This window comes from Haemaphysalis longicornis, unplaced genomic scaffold (assembly GCF_048455015.1).
Source record: "Haemaphysalis longicornis isolate Haplotype H1 unplaced genomic scaffold, Haemaphysalis longicornis Haplotype H1 scaffold_10, whole genome shotgun sequence".
NCBI classification, from domain to species: Eukaryota; Metazoa; Arthropoda; class Arachnida; order Ixodida; family Ixodidae; genus Haemaphysalis; species Haemaphysalis longicornis.
The window spans coordinates 61,701,985-61,724,330 of NW_027526204.1; the positions used below are offsets into that span (position 1 = coordinate 61,701,985).

The window sequence follows — 22,346 nt, forward strand, 5'->3', positions numbered from 1 at the left end:
TACATACAACATACATACATACATACATACATACATACATACATACATACATACATACATACATACATACATACATACATACATACATACATACATACATACATACATACATACATACATACATACATACGCACATGCATGCATGCGCACATACGTACATGTGTACAAACAAACATACATACATACATAAATACATAAAAGAGGGGTATGTCCAGCGCGAATTGCGCAATATTGTGGGTCCTAATAGGCTTCCGTAAATTACTATACACCTCCGTATTTCCGGACTCTCATTCGGGGCAAAACAGCCATAGTTCGTTTTTTGCATACAATAGGAAAATTGAGGATCTTTCTAACGTAAGCATTCATCCAAATCTTAACAGCATTTTTTTAAAACAAAATAAAGAATGTACACGTTTGTTTTAATCAGAAGACCAATTTGGGAACAATGAAGATTGATTAGCAACTAAAACATGCTGTAGACCCATTCTACACTGCCCCACCTTCGTCACTGCTGCCTCACCTTACAAATACCAGCACCAGAGTCCGAGAACCTCCTTGGGAATCTTACTCCAACTGAATTAATCAGGCCCTCGTAGAACGTGTCAGAACAGGTCAGCCCTGTGTCTGCGTTTTTAGGACACAAGACGTGTCACCTGTTTATTTAGATCTGGCCTCGTTTGTGGCAAGAGCTCCGAATGTATTCAAATCGACTGTAAACATCCACTGGTAAATGTCGAATGATCGAGGGAGCTACGCTAGTCTCCTACGTGGAAAAGAAATACGCATCGTACAAAGCTTATCGACAAAGGGCGTCACATCCGGGTGTCGTAAATACTAAGCTTTTCGTTCTCAAAGTTCAAAATGTTGTTCAACAGAATCGACAGCTGGGCTAGTTGGTATCCGTCCATCCTAAACAGCGCTTAACAAAACAACGACGAGAAGAAGGGACACAAAACGGCGCTGTTTGTTTTTTTTTTTTGTTGTTGTTGTTGTTGTTTTGTGTTTTCTGGTGTATCGACGCCAAAAAGTGTCTATGTCCCCGAAAGTTGTTTTTTCTTGTTCGTCAAGTTTGTTGCTAAAAAACTGAGCATCAACTTCCTAACGCCATTTAGTTTTATGCAGTAACGATATGCCTTCAATGCAGCGTGTTCTGTATTTCTTCATAAGAACTTTTGCCGCCACGCTAGCATTATTAGATCGACCAAAGCGGCACGCACTAAGCGGTTAAAGAGCGGACACGGGATAAAAGGTTGAGGCGCGCGCAGTCATTCTGTCGGGCACTGAAAATGTTCTCACGAGCCCGTAGTGTTGAGGAAACAAAGAGACGGTGTGGTCGGCTTATGCGAAAGCGATGGTTGACACCTATGCCTTCCAGCTATAGAGCATAGAACTGTAGTGCAAACGCAAATTTCTCAAGCTCATACTGGGGCAACACCAAAGTGAGCGCTGTATCAAATGATCTGCATCACAGGCATCCCGTTGAACTAAAGTAGCCATCTTGGTAAAAAGTGCAGGAAGCATTCCAAACGCCAACAGCTTCAGTCACCATTATGTCTCGAAGCAAACATAAGGCATGAGTACAGGATTCTCGCCGTCTTGGACGAAATAAATTGTTAAATTAAAATTTTCAGCATAGAAAAAGGCATTTATATCATTGGTGTGCGCGAATGTAACGTGTCTACCATTCGCCGTCGCTTTAGACCCGCACATGTGATGGTTTGAGAACACAATTTGGCCGTATTGCTCCGACAGAAGCTTTCTCTGGGAGAGGAATAAAATGTGACAAATGAGGCCGGTATTTACAAAAATCAAAACATTATGTAAGAAAACACATAAAATACGTCTCACTCTCTTTTAGGTCCGCATTAGTATATCTAGAGAAAATTTCTTAATTGGCTGTTGCCTTCGCAGCTGGTGAAAGGTCACATTCGTATTCACCAAGAACAATGTTCCTTCCGGAGCTAAAAATTTTAAGAAATGAATTAAAAAGATAACCTTCAGAACATTTTAGTGTTACTAAATTTATCGAGAACACGGCCGCAAAGAAGCAAAAAATTTCGCATAAAGCCCCTGCGTTGCTTACCCGTTGCCTTTAAGTTAGTGCTGTGCCACTTCCAGCTTTCTAATTTTTTTTCGAAAAAGCTCGAAGACCACTTAAAACAAACTCATCATCATCATCATCATCACCATCAGCAGCATCGCTATCCTATCCAAGTCCACTGCAGTACGAAGGCCTCTCCCAACGACTTCCAGCCACTTGTGTCGTGACTGAACGAACTCTAATTAAATTATTGCCAAAGAATTTTTTTGTTGATCCTTCCATCGAGTTCTTGGTCTCCCCTAGTTCGTTTCCCATGAAATTATTATAATTAGTGACTCATCAATATGGATCGCGTGCAGACGAAAGAACGGGAGAATTCTCAAAAATGTCAAATGAACCAGCGTCTGTAATGCAGACTCTAAATACTTTCTTAATAAAACATAACGATTGACTACAAACGGCTTAACTTCTGGCCACCTTTACGTGAGAATTATTCTTCCTTGTGCAAGGACATTTTTTTTTTTTTTGAAAATCACATTAGCGTACTTCCGAGACCAAAGTGTTGTAAACTGCCTAGTGGGAAAAGAATTCATTCACTGACCCTTTACGTATAAGGGCACATCAATTCTTTAAGGCTTAATTAAGCATTTCAATGTGGACTCAACAAAAGACCTTCCTGTCCATCTGACCACTCGGTGTGTCGCTCTTTCGCCGCGTGTGAAAATGCTATTAATAAAAAGAGCCAGGGCCTTTACACTTAGATATAAAACTTCTTATAATTGTCCCTGAAAAAAAGCGGTTACATAATTGCGCGTGTGCACGATAGTAAGCCGATTTCAAAGGTACTTCATAGCGCTTTCGAGGGATACGCCGAAGTCTTATGAATGTACTCAAAGAAATGGCGTTGTTCCATCACACTTTGACATCACATTTCTTATACAACTCCTAAAGCTGCCTTTCCACAATAAATTTGCGTACAGTAGTGATGCCGGCTCTAGAATGGCTCGTTGTTGCATCTTCGCTGTGGCACATGGGGTCCTGTGGAGGTATTTAATAAGAGTCCTAGGGACAATTTACCATACATATCTTCGCTGCAAAAAAACACAAAAAACAGAGCATTCCACACTTCTTGGTGTCCTTTAGCCTACTCAGCCGCAGCTTATAGCGGAGATGGCGTTCTGACCACTGATACAGCACCTAGAAATTTACCTTCTCAGCAATGAACGCGTGTAGTAGTGAAGGCATGCAACTTTAAAGAGCTCGGTAAACAGTGGAACAATTAGGGCATTTATTGCAAAATTCTTACTTCGGAGTGTATGCATTTGTTTTGTTTGTTTTTAGATGCGAAGCATCTCATGCTCGGGGCTGTGTCCCTCCCTCCCTTGTTGTTGTCCGCCGTCCGCACTCTGCTGCGCATGCGCGTCTCTTCAGCCCCGTCATTGTTTGGGCTGACGTCAGCGCAGTCCACTATAAAAAGAAATAGTTAAGCGGCGCCCGGTTTCGATCCCACGACTCTCTGGCCGCAACGGAAGGTACGTGGCGCTCTTCCCACTGCGCTACAAACCGAGACGCTACAAACCGAGATGGCTGCTTCGCGTACTCCTCATGGTTCCCCTACGGGAAGGTGGTGTAATTTTTTTTCTATTGAAAGCACTAAATGGCTCATCGAGGAAAAAAGCCAGCTCCCGGTGTCCTTGAAAGAAACATGGCTCCCTCGGAAGCGCTCCATTGCACGAAAGGTTGCATAACGCGATGAAGACGGCCGTCCGCTCCACTACACTGAGGATGAAGCCTGCAGAGCGGAAGAACGCAGCCGAAAGAACGTACAACGAAGCAACGAAATTCCCCGCCGTCGTCAAATGTCCCAATACACCGCGGCAAGAACGAGCAGGGACGCAACACGAGGGAGACAGATCGAAGCCATTCATTCGCAAGGCTTAAGTCGGATCGCGAAGCGAATCTCAGCGGTTAGAGAAACCCTTCGACAATGCGAGGCGCTCAACTGTACACCTGTGCTTTCGAATTGCGAACCCGTAAAAAAGTGCTTTGGTGTTCTCGGACATTTTTCTAAAAACCGCCATATTTTGATTTCATATGCCACCTGACCCAGCATAAAAGCAATTCCGATACGGGGCAATTCGTTTCTCGCGGTAATTAAGGTGATTACGAATATACTGGGGGCTTTAATAAGTACGTCGAGAGGGAGCTTAGGTCGGCCGAAGGAGCCGTGGAGACGAGAATTAAGCCAGGAGTGACAATTCGGCACAACAAAACTCCGTCGTGTATTAGGGAACAAACTCGGGTTCTAGCTCAAATTAGTCGTAAAAAGTGGAATGGCAGACAAACAGCGACCCATACGTCTTACCAAATAGCTGCCAAGGGATGGCAAATGAAACAGGGAGTGACAACAGGTGGGATAAAAAGGTGGGACGAACACACAAAGAATGATAGCCAGCGGTGCTGGGCACAGTCAAAGGAGTGCACGAAAGAAACACGTTGTTTCTAATTTGCAGTTGAGCATACTTCCTCGCTCAATAGCTGAATAAAATTTGGTTGGGCTACAGTTTTATTGTAGTAGAAAAATATCGGGCTGTCCGATTCCCTCCCATATATAAGCCCATGTATTCACAGCAGACGACGGGAATTCCGATTCACCGCCTCGCATGTACTACTATGGATGCGTCCTTCACGTTCGCCAGTACCGTCCATCTGCAGTGTACTGTTACAAATGCCTCCGCCCCGGACATATGAAGGCTTCATGCCCATACACTGCTGCAGAAGTGGCGGAGACGACGACATCGCAGTTCACATGTGGACTTTGCAAGACCAACGATCATCAGATTACCTCTCCACTGTGCCCCACCAAGCGGAAGGCAACAGAGCAGATGCGACAACGCCAGACCCTACAACTCGCTACTTCACGTCACCAACAGAATGTCACCACAATTGAAGTATCAAATCGTTACGCAGCACTGTCGACCGACATTACAGAAGAACAATCGTATGAAATTGAGGAACCTGACCCACAGTTCAAACCGAGTTACAGTGAAGTCACTCGTACTAAGAGTCGCCCTTCACGCACCCGTATGGACGCGACCCTGACCGAAGAGACTGAAACACTGGACGCGTTAGATCAACGCCTGGCAACACTGGAGGCCGAAATTCAGCGCATCCGGAGAAGACGTGTCATACTGTCTCAGCGACACAACCAGCAGCGCTTACCAACTCCACCTGCCCCACATTCGTCTTTCACGACTTCACCTGCCACACCACCGTCCTTCCCGGTGCACACAAGGGAGACGCCGATGACACCACAGCAGCTCCTGATGTTCGTGTCGAAGCAGCTACAGCATTTGGCTTCGGTGCTCGCGGCTCATCTCTCGCGATGACTAGCACCGCAGGGCCTACACACCTGTCTTGTGTTCTCCAGTGGAACTGTAGGGGCTTAACGGGTAAGCTCGGTGAACTGAAATACCGCATGCGCATTGGCCAATTATCTGCATGGGCCCTCCTGCTACAAGAAACAAACTGCGCTCCGCAAATATCGGAGTTCAATGTACATACGTCGCCAAGCATTCGGGACCGCCGGGGTGTACGTCCGGACATCCCCCCAGGCAAAGCAATTGTATACGTACGTTCCCACTTGCCACAAGCCCAGGTCCCTCTTCCCGCGTGGTGCACCGCTTGGCAAGAGGTGGTAGCTGTGCGAGTTCGCCTATCCCACTCAGAGGTGATTCTCGTATCTTATTACGCTCGACCGAGCAGTGGTCATGCCAGTCGAATTCGGTTAGGCTGGCTTTCACATCTCCGCCACAACTTCCCAGGAGTCCCGATTCTGGTGTGTGGAGACTTTAATGCCCCGCATGGATCCTGGGGCTACCCGAGGAACAGCTCTAGAGGTCAGCTGGTTGAAGACACATTTAGGGGGGCGAACTTTCAACTCCTAAATGATGTTCTCAGCCCCACTCGTCGGCAAACACACCCTCGCACACCGTCTTACTCTCCGGACCTGACTTGGTGGCTTGGGCACGGTGCGCCCTCATGGCACTTGGAGCTCGACTGCTGGGCGAGTGATCACCATCCCATTTATATTAGGCTTGCTGCAGGACCGGTGCCGCGACTTAGTCGACGCTGCCGGGTCATCGATTGGGATGAGTTCAGATCACAGCTCTCCCCCCTCGAACAAGAGACTGATGACCCGATTTCTATCTTACAAAGCGCACTGCACGCATCAACGCACATCTCTTGGGTAGATGAAGCCCGACCTACGCCTGACCTTCATCTGCTCCGATTGTGGGCCACCCGCCGTCGCGCGGAACTGACTGCGGCCCGCCAACCGTCATCTGAGAGTGCCAAGATCCACCTTAATCACCTGACAGCCCAAGCGCGAAGACATGAACGACGTCTTTCCAGGGCTCGCTGGATGGATTGGTGTGCTTCCCTCGGTCCCTCAACAAACACAGCCTCGATATGGCGCACGTTTCAGGCAATGGAACGAGGCCGCAAGCCGCAGAACCCCTTGGACAATGCTTACCTAGCATCGGGTCTCTCCTTGCAAGAATTTGCGGATGAGGCAATGAAGGCTTTTTTCCCCAATTATGACACGCCTCCTCCTTCCTTTGGGGGACCTTCACCCCTTCCACCTGAGGCAGGCCGACCCCTTACCATGGAAGAGGCAGCTGGTCTTGTTTCCCCCTTCACCATGGCGGAATTATTGGCAGCTATCGACTCAGCAGGAACACATAAGGCACCGGGCCCCGATGGCATACAGTACGAAGTGTATAAGAACTGCACAGAGAAGTATCTCCAGGTCATACTGACCACTATAAACGAAGCTTGGGCCTCTGGATGCGTACCCACTTTCTGGAAGCACGCAGAAATCATAGGCGTCCCGAAAGCAGGAAAACCACCGGATAGACTCAGCAATCTACGGCCGATTGCTCTGACATGTACCTTATGCAAGCTGGCTGAGCGTATGCTAGCATCAAGGCTCACATGGTGGCTTGAGGGCATGGGTTGGTACCATCCCTCTCAGATCGGCTTTCGGCCCCACATCGGCGCAGAGGACGGCCTTGAAGCGTTCTCTACTTCCGTACTCATAGGAGGACGCTCTTGTCGTATTCGTTCTGTTCTTGCCCTAGATGTGAAGAAAGCGTACGACAATGTGAGCCATCAAGCAATCCTACAAATACTGCGTTGGCTTGGGTGCCCGGCGCCTGTGGTGTCCTTTATAGAGTCGTTTTTAACACACCGCACATTTTCAATTAGAGTCTCAGGACAGGCGGTTGGCTCCTTTTCAACATGCCGCGGGGTACCACAAGGATCGGTCCTGGCACCCATACTGTTCAACCTTGCCCTTCTCCCGCTCGCTTGGACAGTAGGGGCATTGAAAGATCTAAAATGCCTCATCTATGCGGATGATATCACGCTCTGGTCGACACTTCCAGACATTGCGGATCAAGAACACGCTCTTCAGAGTACTTTAAATATGGTTGACACGTGGTGCAAACGCGTGGGACTCATGCTATCCCGAGATAAGACAGTGTTACTTATCGTCGCCAATCGAAGGGCTCGACAAAAACTGCAAAACCGACCCATTTTACTAAATCTTGATGGCGAGCCAGTGACGAAAGTTACTTGTCACCGCATCCTTGGCCTGGACGTTGCGGCCTCCGGCTCAGCTACGCCATGGCTCCGGGAAGCTCGCCGGCGCGCCCTTCAACTGCTACATCTAGTTCGCCGGATTTCCATGAAATCGGGAGGAGCTCGCACAGAGATGGCTCGGCTTCTCGTACGTGCAATCCTGCAGCCACGTATCACGTACCAGGCTCAGTTTCAGTACATGACAAGGGCGGAATGGGATCGTCTAGAGGCCATCAATAGAGAAGCCATGAGGACTATTACCTGCCTTCCTCGCTTAACGCGCATCTCCACACTACAGGAAGAAGCTGGCCTTAACACGATAGATGAGTTGGTTCACCAGCGGCGACAGGCACGATCTCTTAAAGCGCAGGTGTACACATCTGTGGCTGCTTTAAGGTGGTATATGGGCCTCCAAACTAACACGCCGCCAGATCCCTCTCCAGAACCCGCTCCTTGGACCCGAATATTAATTACTGACTGCAAGCCTCTGGGTCGGTCAAGCCGTGTTGCGCCGCAACTCTCATCCAGTGCTGGCCAAGATACGTTTTACGTCGACGCCAGTATTTCAGGAAGCCTTATTACCACAGCCGTCGTAAACCCAGCCATGCAGTTTTCTCAAACCTGCCATTACTACGCCCCTCAGAGGCCCCCGTCAACACTTGCTGAGCTCAAGGCGATTTTCGACGCCTTGACGACTATAGAGTTGCTGAGGCCAGACCAATCGCAACCTGTCAACATCTTTACAGATTCAATGCAAGCAGTCCGAGACCTCCGGAAAGTACTTCATCAAGTGCCCATGTCCCAAACCATCCACGCGAAGGCTGCGGCCCTAAGTTTCAGAGTGAAGATTACTTGGGCCCAGAGGACATCGACCCCTGGACAGCAACAGGCGGATGCGGCGACCCGTATACCTCCAACGACGCATCCACTGCCCTTATTTCCAGTTGACGCAATGTCAAAGTTGGCCACCGACAAAGAAGACCTTCGGCGCTCCACACGCGCACTTATTCCACCGTGTGGATCAAACCTCCCTGGTGGGCTCACCCGCCGTGAGGAGGTGGCGCTACGAAGGATTCGCGTCGGGGCTGCTCTTACACCAGCTGTCACCCACACCTGGCCCCCGGATCGACGGGCTCCGTTTGGCCGGACATGCCCATTTTGCACCACGTCGGCATCGACCGCAGACATTCACCATCTTCTGTGGACTTGCCGTGGCCTCCAACGTTCCCGACAGCAAGTACTACATAGTGTGGGACTCAACCCAGGCCGACCTCCCGACTACAGACGCTGGCTCTTTGGGCCGTATCACCGGAGCCTTTTAGACTTTCTTAGTGAAAACTTCCTGTTTATGTACATTTAAACACACTCGCCTCCACCGTTTTATGCTGCAGAGCAAACTTTCGCAATTAAAAAAAAAAAAAAAAGAATTCCGCCGTATAAACACCTTCACTCTAAACTACGTAATTAAGAAAAATCAGATAAAATTTTGCGTACTGTTAGAGTCGTCTTAGCGACTAATTATCACATAAATTGTTTTTTGATGGTTTGGAAACAGCTAGAGTTACAGCCGTTTTTTGTAACTATACTCCCTCCGTAGACGACCATTTATCGACAGCAGCCGGGAATTATTTAATGGTTACAACTTTTGAGTGAATTAACTAATTATAACAAGTAAACGAAGCTTGGCGTAATGGCGGAGTCACGCTTGCGGCCAATATCAGTTTCATTTTTTTTTTTTTCAAAGTATTGCCAACATCAGATTCAGCTACAGGGAATTTACCAGAAAGTTGGCTTTGCCTCAAGATAAAAAATTCTCGAAAGGACTGCTTTCTGCGCATACTTTGGACGCATGCAGTTTTCTTTACAACCTAGCCTATAACAGCCCCGCTGTAAAATTTGGGGGTAAATAATGGGTTAGGAAAATACGCGGCCGGAGTTGTTGGGAATCTTTGGTATAGAGGCCACTTCCCTTCACTTGACGCAAAGGGGCTTTTGATGATATCGTAACCGCGATAGTCCTAGTGGTAAGAGCGAGTCAGTACAGCACACAGGGTTAGCGACGGAAGTGGGTATTTAACATACAAGACGTGAGGTCAGAGTTCCTTGACGCATCGTAACCAGCGTAAAAACTGCACGAACCCACATACGCGCGCGCGAGCCTAGTTTCGAAACGAACACCTGTTGCCCCGAGTTCGTAGACCGCGCGAAGGCCGTCCGTTTATACATGCTCGCGAAAAGTAGCGCTGTCGATACGAGCGCAGTCGAGGCGCTCCGGGCCGAGGGAGCCCTTCACTCGGCATCATCCGTCTAGAGGTTCGTGGTTTGTGCATATTGTGGCGCACAAAAACGACTACGTTTCATAAACCTGTGAGCTCAGATTGCAGCTACAAATTAATTTTGATAATCCTCAAAGCTAGTCGCATAACTACCAATGATAGTGTCATACAATAAACCCTCATTACAAAAAAGACCTCTAAACGGAAAACCGACTTTTAAAAAGTTAAAAAGGTCTATAAGACCTTTTTAACTTCTTCGCCCTGGAGCGGCCATTTTATCAGTGGGCTGCGCTAGTGGCCCTATAATTGGCGCAGTCGACAGGAAGCTGTAACTGCGCATGCACAAGACAGCCCAGAACGTGTCCTGATCTCATTAAAGATTAACAGGTGAAAAGGTTTATAGACTGCACATTGGCAGAAGCGGGGTTGATTGCCTCTCTATACACTTCTGTGGATACATTAAAAGCTTCATACAAAGCGAGATTTGGAAGAAAGCGACTTCGTTATCTCAAGGATTTGCGGTGTGTCGGGTATTAATTACATGGCCGTGCCGTACATACGACAAGGCCTGTTAAAGACAGCCGTTATTGCCATTTACAGGTAATACAAAACTCTTAAGCCTATTTTTACATAAAAAACTAGCACCCCCATTCACATGCATGCGTTTTTCGACTCTTTCATTTTACTAAGACGGATGTATACTCCCTCTAAGAGAACATAAATAATCAACATCATGATTAATTTTTCTTCTACGTCCTTATTTTTGTTTTTGTTGCTGTAATAAGTAACCGAGCATCAGCCTAATATTTTGTTTACTGCGCACATAATTTGCACGTAGCCCCTAAAAAGGAAAATTACAAGCTTGTTAACTTGGGGCTGCACGTGTCGGAGGTAAAAACTTGTGTGTATGTTCTAATGATGTTATTCTAGCAACCAGCAGGTTATCAAGGCTTTATTGAGAATAAAATCTATGTCCGCTGGTGTTTGACAATCATTCCACCGGTAACCCCCGGCTCCCTTCTGGATCACTTTATTTTTATTATTCAAACATCCGGATAGAATTGTCGGCAGGTTGAATTATACACTTTACAGATTTTGAGTAGGTTTGAAAAAGCGCGGAATTGGCAGTTTGCCCAATAACACTTACAGAAAATTCTCAAAAAATGAACAAAATTCCGCGATGCTGTTCGGAAGGGTCAATCTTTGGTTAGGAAGCAGCAGTACTTATTTTCCCCACACAGGTCAGAGCAAGTAAGCCTTAACTTCAATTGCGGACCTACCTAAAAATTACCCGAGATGAAAATGGCCGGGATCAACACGGGGTCCAGGCAGGAATCATCAATCTCTGCCAAATGTACTCGCTAGCCAAAGGAGTCGCGCATCGCGACACGTCAAAGTGGGCAATACGTAAATATGGTGCACACAGGTCGACGACAATCCCCTCAAAACTATTCACAACGCAGGTTATGTCATTTACACAAGCACTTGCCCCTTGTATCCCATCAATAAGTTGGAGTTCGGCCCCAAGTAGCGAATGGAGCGTTAGTAGGGAGGTTTTTTTGCGCCGGCAGATATTGAACAACCCCTTGCGTCGCGCCCCATTTATCCGTCGCCCTTAATTTAACTCCGCTCAACAATGACATTTGTAGAGCACAGCTTGGACGCTTACGGTATTGGTCTACACGTGTTTCATTCTGTCACTCAACCTCGTACTTTTTCGGCCGTGCGCACACGCACATTGCACGAAGGCACGAGTGCTATAACGTCCACGAGAGTGCCGAAAAGCAGCACTCACCGGTCGACGGTCTTATCCTCTCGGCCCCGTTACGTAATCCTCGGCGGCGACGGCGCACACGCGCTCAAATCCGTATCCGGAAGGGGGAGCCCGGCCGGAAGCCAACCGGGCAGCGGAAGAAACGAGCTCAGCCGGCGATGATCGGCGCCCGGACCCACGGTTTATCCTCACCAAGCACCAACACCGTCAAGGATCACGTCAACGCCAGTCTTCGTCACACAGTCACCAACACAGCGTCGCAAAAGAAACAGAGAGCCAAGCCACCGGCGGCACTCCGCTCACAATCCCTCGGGGTATAACGGAGCAAAAATCGCGGCGGCACTGCGTCGTCGCTCGTTGCACGTGCTGCAACAAACCACCGCATTCACCGACAACGCGCGCCCGCCGGCGCTGGCAGCAGCAAGAGCAGAAACGAACCGCCGCACTCTTCCATCCGGAAGCGCTAGCGCGAGAGCGAAAAAACGGAACCGGTCGAGTTCCGAAAGGCCCGCGCTCACGCGCGCCCGGCGCGCGCCGCCATTCTCGCGGGTTCGCGCTCCCCTTCGCCGCCATTGGTCCGTTCGAAACACGTCGCCTACCCGCGCGTTACCACGTGACCACTGACCTCAGAGTGTCCGCTGCGCGTCAACCGACATCCGTCACGGCGCAGCCAATGGGGGCGTTAGTTTCGGTTTCGCTTCGACGCAAGTAGGTCACGCGTGTGCTTTCGGTTTCGAACAGCGGGGAGCCCGCGCGCTCGCGCGTTTATTTCTTTCTCGGAGAGCGCGAAAGGGGGAGAGGCCAACTCTTTGGTGCCGCAGTCGTCGGGAGAGCTCGCGCTGCGGGAGGGAGGCGCGGCCGGTTCGTCGCTAGGTTGCAGGAGCAAAAAATAGCGGACGTTTCGGCTCCGCGACCGGAAGGAAAGGGGCAGGCTCAGGAACGACGGCACCTGCCTATTTTCTAGGTCAAAGTGGCCCCCGCCGCCGCGGCAGCATTTCTTTTGCTGCCGAGCTCTCTCTCTCTCTCTCTCCTCTCTCTCTCCATCCCCTCCGCGGGAGAGGGGACCCGGAAACTGAGGTCTTCCTGACTCGGAACGAGTGGGGGGGTTGCAGGGGGGCCCCGATTGTTGCTCGGCCGACCTCTTTTGTCTCCCGGCACTTTCTTCGGTGACCGCGTTCCTTTTCTTGTTGCCTTTCTGCCGCTCCACTCTTTGTTTGTTTATCCCTCCCCGTTCCCTCCTTCCCCCCTCTTTCCCTCTCTCGTTCTCGACCCGTGTTCTAAACTCGTTTTCTTTTTCTCCCTTTAAGCCCATTCTCGATTGCCTATTTTCGCGCTCCCATCTGCTGCTCACCTGAGGTTCTCTCTTTTTTCCCCGCCTTTTTTTTTTTTAATCTCAGCATGGTCCTCCTGTAGAGTGTAATAGGGGCGCACTCGGTCGTCTTCACCCTGAGTTATACACCTCTCTCCTTCTCGTCGTTCTTCCTTTCGTTCTTTGTTTCTTTCCTTTTTTTTTTGAAAGCGTTCTTTCTCGCTTGCCCTAGCTGTTCCGCCGGTTGCTTTGTATTTATCGTTGTGCTTTTTTTTTTCTCAGCTATGACGGACGCCCCAGAACATGCAGATGTCGTCGCGCTCTCGTTTTTGCCTTCGTTCTTTTTTACACCCTCGGCCCGCTGGACGAAGGGAGGACTTGAGAAATGAAGCGGAGTAAGAAAGAAAATGGAACCCTGCGCCTGTGATTGCTTGCTTTAGATTCTCGTTTTTTTTTTTTTTTTTTGTCCGCCAGACAAAGGGTTAGCCACGTAACACCTCTACTCCAAATAATCACCTGCATTGTGTTCCGTTCTCTTTCCGGTTGCCGTTCGTTTTCAGGGCAGTGTGCTCTACTTACAGGCTAACGATGTGACCTTATGCATTAAGAAATCAGTTCGCGCAGAAGACATCCCATGTGTAAATTGAGGGTGGGTTGAGCCGGGTTAGTAAGGATGGGAATGAGTCATGGGATCGATGATGTGAGTGATAGAATCACTACCAAAGAACGGGGTGAGGAGTACAGAGACGGAGACGAGAGGAAACGCGATGAAGAGGCGGAGATACTATATTCGGGGGCAGAGAATGGATTCGGGGAATGCAGGGTAAAGGCGGCTGGAAGTTCATCCGTACTGCAGTGAGTATGAATATGCTGCTGTATTATTGCGGGCATGACTATGATGATGAAACGATTACGATATGATAATGAGGCGATGGTGATAATAAGTATGGTAGGGATCGTGGATGTGCATGGATACAAGCCTGAAATTTTCTGTCACATCTAACGCCATCTACTACTTTGTTTGAACAAAGCCACTCTCCTTATGAGCAACCCCTAAAAGGAAGTCGTACGGCCTATGTAGGGCAGTGGTAGAGAGGCGGAGTCTGTCGCCAACGACCTAGATTTGAGTCTCACCAAAGCAAACCCCATTTTTAAGGCCCACAAAATGTGCTCTTTGACTGCAGCCTGTGCTTCAATTGACACAACAGCCACCCTGAGTGCTGAAGAACCGGTGATTTAATTCGTACTGATCAACACCAGGAGATTTGCCATCTTAACGGACTTCCAAGCTAATGATAAAGGACTCCTAGTGGTAAACGTGGCCCCACCAACTTCCCGCCTCCTCTCGCATCATCAGCCCCAAAGGACTGTCGACTTGCTCTATACTCACCCACTGTACGCTGACGAGCAATGGCTATCAGCTAGCCTGCGCCCTGTCCTCCAAAATACCAGAGGAACAACCGCAGCCCACACCATCCGTTACACTTCAGAAAATAGCACAGTAATATACTCTTGACAGACAATAGAGTTTTAGCAGTCCGTCTGTTCCGTCGTTCACGTAGTTACCGTGTTTCCGGGGCCCGACTGCGACTGCGCGCGCGGGAAGGACGAAGAAGCGCACCCCACCGTGACGAATGCACGAGCCTGGTGAGGGCCGGCCCGCGGAACTAATCCCCCAACCGCGAAGAATGCCCAAGTGTCCAGACGTGTCCCGGTCAACACGGTAACTACGTACAAAACGGAACATACGGAGTGCTAAAACTCTAGCGAGTTTTAGCAGTCCGTCCGTTCCGTCCGGTACGTAGTTAGCGTGTTGACAGGGCTGCCAACCTGCGAAGCCACTTTTCCCCTAGCTCAGATAAAACATTCCCTAGATTTCCCTAGATTTTTGCTGAATGCGGTTATCAGATGTTTTCTCTCAGATATTGGGTTCTAGTTATGCGATATGACTGCCGAATTTACTTTTAAGGCATAATTGTGAATTCGTTTGAAAGCATTTTTCGAGTAACGGAGATGAAGCTGAAAAAATTGTTGGAGCACAATTTGATTGATTGATTGATTGGGGGGTTTAACGCGCCGACGCAACGCAGGCGATGAGGCGCGCCGTAGTGGAGTGCTCCGGATTAATTTTGACCACCTGGGGATCTTTATCGTGCGCCGAAATCTCGTACACACGGGCGTTTTTGCTTTTCGCCTCCATCAGAAAAGCGGCCGCCGCGGCCGGGAATCGAACCCGCGACCTCGTGCTCAGCAGCGCAACGCCTTAGCCACTGAGCCACCGCGGCGGGTAGCACAATTTGTGATGCTTTAAATATTTTGTTTCATCAAACCACAAAAGCAATAGAGGGTCATTACTTGGGGGGCGGACATGTAATAGTGAATAATACATATAAAAATTACCTAGAAAGTAAAAGCAATCGCTCGGCGCACACACAACAATGCGACATTCCAAGAAGCACTACGTGTTACAGCGCCTTGTATATAAGCCGAAGACGTGTTAAATTATAAAAATAACATAATCAAGAACACCGCAATTCAATGCAAAACACAAAAATCTTGTACTACGACACAGAGCCCTTGTAATAGAATCCATGTATATATGAAAGAAGGATAATAGGAACAAGCACAGACGATGCGCAGTGCATGAGATATTCGAGCGAGCAAGTTTATGAACTTCATCAATCATGTTCTTTTGCTATTTAAACCAGCAGTGCAAACATCGAGCGATAGCTCCGCTCGATGCACATTAATGGGAAATAGATATCTGCGCTTCATCGAGAAACTGAAATGCATATGTACATAAAAACATAATAAATGTTAAACTTAACAAAGGACACCATTATAAGACTGAAGGCATAAGTTCATGTGGACGCAAAAATTTCCCTAGATTTCGAGAAATTTCCCTTTTCCCTAAAGACAACCCAAATGCCCTAGATCTAGGGAAATTTCCCTAGAGTTGGCAGCCCTGCGAGTTGACCGGGACCCGTCTGAGCACTCGGGCATTCGTCATGGTAGGGGGATTAGTTCCGCTGGCCTGCCTTCGCCATGTCCGTGCCTCCTCGCCCTTCCTCCTCGTCCTTCTGCGCGCGCAGGCGCAGACGGGTCCTGGTAAACCCGGTAGCAACGTACGTGACGGAACGGACGGACTGCTAAAACTCCCTAATAGAGAGTTTTAGCAGTCCGTTCGTTACGTTCGTTACGTTCATTACGTTGCTACCGGGTTTACCGGGACCCGACTGCGCATGCGCGCGTACGTATCGGGTTCTTTCCGTAGAGTGAGACGGAAAACGTGTTTTAGCACTCCGTAGCGTCGTACCGTTCGTTCCGTGTGACGGCTGATTAGCCGAGTAGTTGCAAAAATCCACACGCTAAAAATACGTAAATAAACAACGCAGTTTCCCCCTAAAGCATTGCAAATCTAAAATAAATCGCGCTCGGCCGGACGCATTGTGAGGCAGGGGCTGCGGTGGCGGCGACGGCACCAGAGCGGGCGCAGGTGACGACATGGTCGCGCGCCGTCCACGTGGAGGAATGGCCTTGGCCTTGCCCGATTGAAGCGCTAGACACATGTACGATTGGTTCACGCGATTCGTATGCGACTGATCGTTACGACTGTCACCACGACTAGTCGTACGCGTGAATTTGAGACACATGGCCCGATGCGGGTGTGCGATGCCTCGTCGGCGCCGCTCCGCCCACTGTTTTTGCTCCATGCTCAACTACGACGATCGCTGAGCTGAATTTGTAGATTCCGCGCGTTTATACGCAAGAAATGGATAAAGCAGGCAATCGTGAAGCGTTTTCTGCATCGGGAACAGTCCGCGCACACGCCGGTCGCGCCTGCCAGCTCGGCACACTCAGCGGCTCGAACCGGCGCAGACCACGGTAGCAACCGCTTGTCGCTGCTCTTCCGAATCAATCTGATCACTAAAACGAAGTTCCACCTGCGAGAAAGTAGGTGTTAGTGTGGTGAAAAATTGTGCTAGGGATTGTTCTCAGGGCTTATTTTAAAAGCGGCGATCAGATATATCTGCCGCGATGCAAGCCTATGCTGACCGGCCGTGGATGCCGCGGCGCGCGGTGCGGCGCGCGGCCGAGAGATGGCGATACCTGCGCGGAAGCATCGAAACAGGCTACGCAGATGTCTCGGTCACCGATCGCTCACGGCAGTTGTAGCTCAAATAAAGTTTCACATGCGAGAAAGGGGATGATAGTGAGGTGAAACGTTGTGTTACGGAGTGTCATTAGCAGTTGCACAGATAGCGGCGATCAAATATTTGCCAGGGCGCTAAGCCTAAACTTTCCAACACCCGAGCCCCCGAGCCGACCAGAGCAACGCAGGCCGGTTGCGGGATACGGTAACACGGAAGCAGAGCGCCGGGAGAGACGCGGGCCGCGTACGGAACAAATGGCGCATGCGCAGTCGGGTCCCGGTAAACCCGGTAGCAACGTAACGAACGTAACGAACGTAACGAACGGACTGCTAAAACTCTCTATTAGAGAGTTTTAGCAGTCCGTCTGTTCCGTTGGTTACGTTGTTAGCGGGTTGACCTGGAAAGGTCTGCGCCTGCGCGCGCGGAAGGGCGAGGAGGCGCGGACATGGCGAAGGCAGGCCCGCGGAACTAATCCCCCGACCGCGACGAATGCCCAGGTGCCCAGACGGGTCCCGGTCAACCTGGTAACAACGTACACGACGGAACGGACGGACTGCTAAAACTATCTATTACCGTCATCTTCACGCCATACTCTCTAAAAGAAATTGCTTTCCGTAGCATCCGAACAATTACTTCCGTTCATCCAATTCATTCACACCGTGCACAAGATTCTCGCTGCATTTCCCGGTTACTGCATATGCTGCCCCCAACCAGGCGCCCTGGCTCAAATTTTCTTGGAGTGTGCGCATAACCCACACTTCCGACCTTTCCCGTCTTCTCTTCCACTCCCTGAGCTGTGGGAGAACCTGATCCCTGGCGACCACCTGGACGTCAAGCTACTCCTGACATCCAGGACATCGGTCGCCCGGTCATTACTTGGATTCCAGGACTGAGGAACCACTCCTACTCAAGGCTCATTAAAAATTTCCTACTACTACTATTACTACCACTGCAACGACAACTACCATTACTACTACTACTACTACTAATACCACCACAACTACCGCTATTACTTCTACTACCACTACAGTCTAACCTAGTTATAACGAAGCAGTATCGGAACAACAAATTAATTCGTTATAACCAATATTCGTTATAACAGTAGCTGTAAAAATCGGCTATAACAAATCGACAATCTGGCTCACGCAAAAATACTTGATACAAAACAGCATTTTTTAGGCTACGAACACACTATACACAAGGTAACCCTTATCTTTCTCCTTGCGGCATTTCGAGCTCAATGAAGCGTAACATGAGTACGTGAAATTACAACAGAACAGAGTTCCCTTGACAAAACAGGACTGCGTCTTTATTCATTTGACGAAGTATGTGATCTTCGTCTGGTGTATTCTCACGGCACTGAGCACGATGAAGTTTTCGACAGGGTCCACGAACAAAAGGGCCTTTATACTTCTGCAGTTTAGGACTACGGGGGTTTTTCGAATTAGCTTCCCAGCCTCCTGGTCCAATATTTCTTCGTTATATCCGATATCGCGCCGCTCTCACGTTGTCAGTTTCGTTATAAAAGAATAAGTGTCATTGGAATAAAGCGTGACCAACCAAAGTCTGTATTTAGTTCGCTATAGCTGATAATTCGCTAAACAGTCGAACCCGATTATAACGAACCCGGATAGAACGAATTACGCTATATATCGAACAAAAGCAAATTTGTTACGAAAATGCATGCGCAGCATATTCTTTATAACGAAGTTCACATCGGATATATCGAACTCGGTGCGCCTACTATTGCCACCCACCGAAATGCGTTGTCTCGGAGCGACGATTGAGGTGCTGATTGGCCATGATTGAGATGTTGAGCCTCGCATAGACCGACTTGACGCCCGGCACCTTCCGTAACTGTTTCCGGCACACAGGATTCAGGACGGAGTCCAGCCAGCCAGCAAGTCCGGACCAAGACGGCATCATCGGCGAACTGCACGAAGAGCTCGCCAACGTTCCCAATGCTGTACCCGAAAGGAGTGTCCTCAGAGGATTTCCTGAGTGTTGACGACGATTTTGCCGTCACTGTGAGCCCCTCGAGCGCACACACCGTCGCCGATGTCATGGCAGCTGGTGCTGCTGAAAGCACTGAAGAGACTTAGGATGTCACAACGTAAAGCCGTCCGACACTTTATGAAGCGTTTTAAGTGCAATGCACTTCTTAAGCGACCCTGAACCTGCGTCCACCGGCGATGTCCGCGCACGTGGAGATGGGCGCGCGCTGCCTGGCCGCTGACATGGCACATACCCACGTGGGGGATTGGCCAAGAATCGGGCGTGAGAAGGGCTAATGCACCTGCTTAAAGGAGTACTGACACGAAATTTCAAAGCTGAGATCCGCTGTAGCACACAAGTACAACGACAACACAAATAGGTGTTTGCGAATAAATGCATCTTTCTTTCTTTGTAGTTGTGTGTGTGTGTGTGATCTCTCTTTCGCGAACATTACCGAACCGCGCAAATTCAACTCGTGCATTCGCACTTTCACATTCTTCCCCTCGGAGAAATGCGGGGAATTTTCGCCAGCCGATATTGAAGGACACGTACTTGTACTTATGGAAACGATGTCTCGTGTAAAGAATGCGGCGCTAGTTGGTGCCGCCAAAATGAAAGTGAAAACAAAAATCACACCTTTCTTGCGAAGTAGGCAGTCAAGGCGGAAAGTAGCTTTATTTCATGCAATAAATGGATTGTTTTGTGTTAGGTAATAGCATAATTTATATGTTCGTTTCGTTATGTGGGAATGGCAGGGGGGAGGGGTCCCGCGTATTGCGAACTCGTAACAAAAAAAATCGTTATAGGTGGGCTCGGCTATATTGAATTATTGGATATGTCGAACTAATCGCGGCACATATTACAGTTCGCTATCACCGGGTTTGACTGTACCAGTGTTCGTTATAACGAGGTTCAACTGTACTACTAGTACTACTACGCCTACCACCACCACTACCCCCACTACCACTTCTACTGCTACTGTATACGACTACAGCCACCACTACCACTACCAACCCTACTACTACTACTACTACTACTACTACTGCTACTACTACTACTTTCATGAGTGGTAGTTCGCAGCACCGTTATGAAAAGGCAAGAAATCGCGCCCAGTTCGTTTGTTGAAGGACTTGGTACCTACATTGAACATGTTGACGGTCAATAATTTCATTCGCTCCCCACCATCTTCCATTCCCCCCTCGCGTAATGGACACGCACTTGCCTTCGTTGAGAAAGCGGCGATAAGAATCTTCATCCCGCTTCATTCATTCATTCATTCATTCATTCATTCATTCCTTCATGGATATGTGGGCTACGAAAGACTATCGTATTTTGACGACGATCGCGGTACGTGAAGCAAGCTGTTGCGCGAAAATTTTTTTTTAAAGTCTCATTTTCAATTGTAGTTTTGATGACTTATACTGGCTTTTTCTCTGTTAAATGATTGTTCTCTGTAAGGTTAGGTGACATTATTTTAAATTAAGGAAGGCGAGTATCGCCAGACGCAAAAATTTCTCACGAAACGCCGCTGAATGTCACTTTAGTGGAGTGCTTATAGCACCGTCGGACGGCTCGCACAGCGTTAAATGAAAGGCCCATTGCTTCATAGGCTGCCGTAAGCCATATGGGGTAAGTGGGATGATGGAAGGAATGCTTTCCGAGCATCTGTGGAAATTCAGACTCGGAAGCTTCTCCCACTTTTAGTGCATCCCTATATATCTGCTTCTGCAATTGACCCTCTGTGCTGTGATAATGCATTGAACAAAGGGGTTTCAACTATGAAGTCGCAGTTCATGTCCCAGATGATAAACTGAGATGAACTGCGCCGAAACTGTGCGTGAGTTGAGATGAACAACAGAAAACAATTGTCTAGCTGTAATACTTGTAAATGTTATTGGCGCTTCGTACACTGGTCTTTCTGTAGTAATAAATCTCTGACGTGCGAGAAAAAACATTTCCTGCGTTGCTCCTATCCTCTTTGTTTGCTTGCATGTGAAAGTATGAAAAAAAAAATGCCTCCAATCCACGCAGTGAAGGTAGTTGGAAAGCAAAGCTATTAACAACACCCACAACAACTGCCCACGCGACGTCACTTTAATGCACGCACGTGGCTCGCAAAGAGTGAAACCAGAGATTCTGCCAGCCGTTACCTGGAATTCGCGGGGCCGGCGTCCCGAACGCAGCAGCAGCGTCGGCCACGGCCTGGCTAGAGCGGCGGGCGCCGCCGCTGTAGCCCGCCCATGAGCCGGGAGAGAGAAAACGGAGAGGAGCGTCTTTCCAAGGGCGAGACAGCGGAACCTAGCCATCCTGATATGCTAGCTTGGGGCTACACCACCGCGCGACACAAGCGCAGACACCGAAACAATTCGGCATGTGAGCTTAGTGATTCCCATTTATACCGATTAAACTAGTTAGCTTAGTAAGAGTGAGAACTTTAAGAAAGCTGAGGGAACTTTTATAATCGCTATTTATCAGAACGTGTTGCTACTTTTGCCTTTTTTAATACCTCTTAAACACAACCGAATTGGTAATCATCAATTTAAAACGGAGTCCCATCCGTGGCAAGCAGTGCGCAAAAGGTAGCGTTTCCCTAGCGGCCAGATGTCTGTATGGGGTTTGTACATTTTGTTTTCTCGCCCTGCAAACCAATCCATAACGTATGTTTGCCGTATGACCACTTAATTCCGTCGGGAGCGGGTAAAACCCCGGAGGTGCTGTCGAACAAGTTAATCGTGCGAAGGCACCACGCAATTGACGCGAAGCAGCACCAAAACAGGCCTAAAAAAAGTCGTACCACCGATGCCGCCGCCTGCGAGCAGGAACTCCCGCGTGGGGAACGCTGGGCAAATTCGCGGCGCCATCGCTAGTGTGCTCCGTAAGGGAAACGATCAGCTAAAACTCTCTATAGACAAGAATTTCCACTAGAGTGAACTAGAATAATTGGGTATTCTAGTTCACTCTAATTTCCACTGTGCACTGGGTGCCGCCATTTTTTAACGACCGGTGCGCCATCTGGCGGGCATTTCTTAGGGACTGCGTCGCGAGCAGACGACGCCGCAGTCACACGCTGTTGTTCCGTGCCGTGCGTGAATATCAGACATCCCAGCGGCATCAAAAATCGGTAAGTGCCATTTATTCAGTGCTTTAAAGAGAA

General features: G+C 48.9%; 1 protein-coding gene across 1 annotated transcript in view; it reads right to left on the minus strand.

Annotated features, from left to right (window-relative positions):
* The window catches only part of LOC144158627 (uncharacterized), a 351,003-nt gene extending 338,831 nt beyond the window's left edge, over positions 1-12,172 (minus strand). The window contains exon 1 of the mRNA XM_077689644.1: positions 11,756-12,172. The gene's annotated coding sequence lies outside the window, so the exon portion shown is untranslated. The remainder of the gene's footprint in view (positions 1-11,755) is intronic.
* Positions 12,173-22,346: the final 10,174 nt, after the last annotated feature.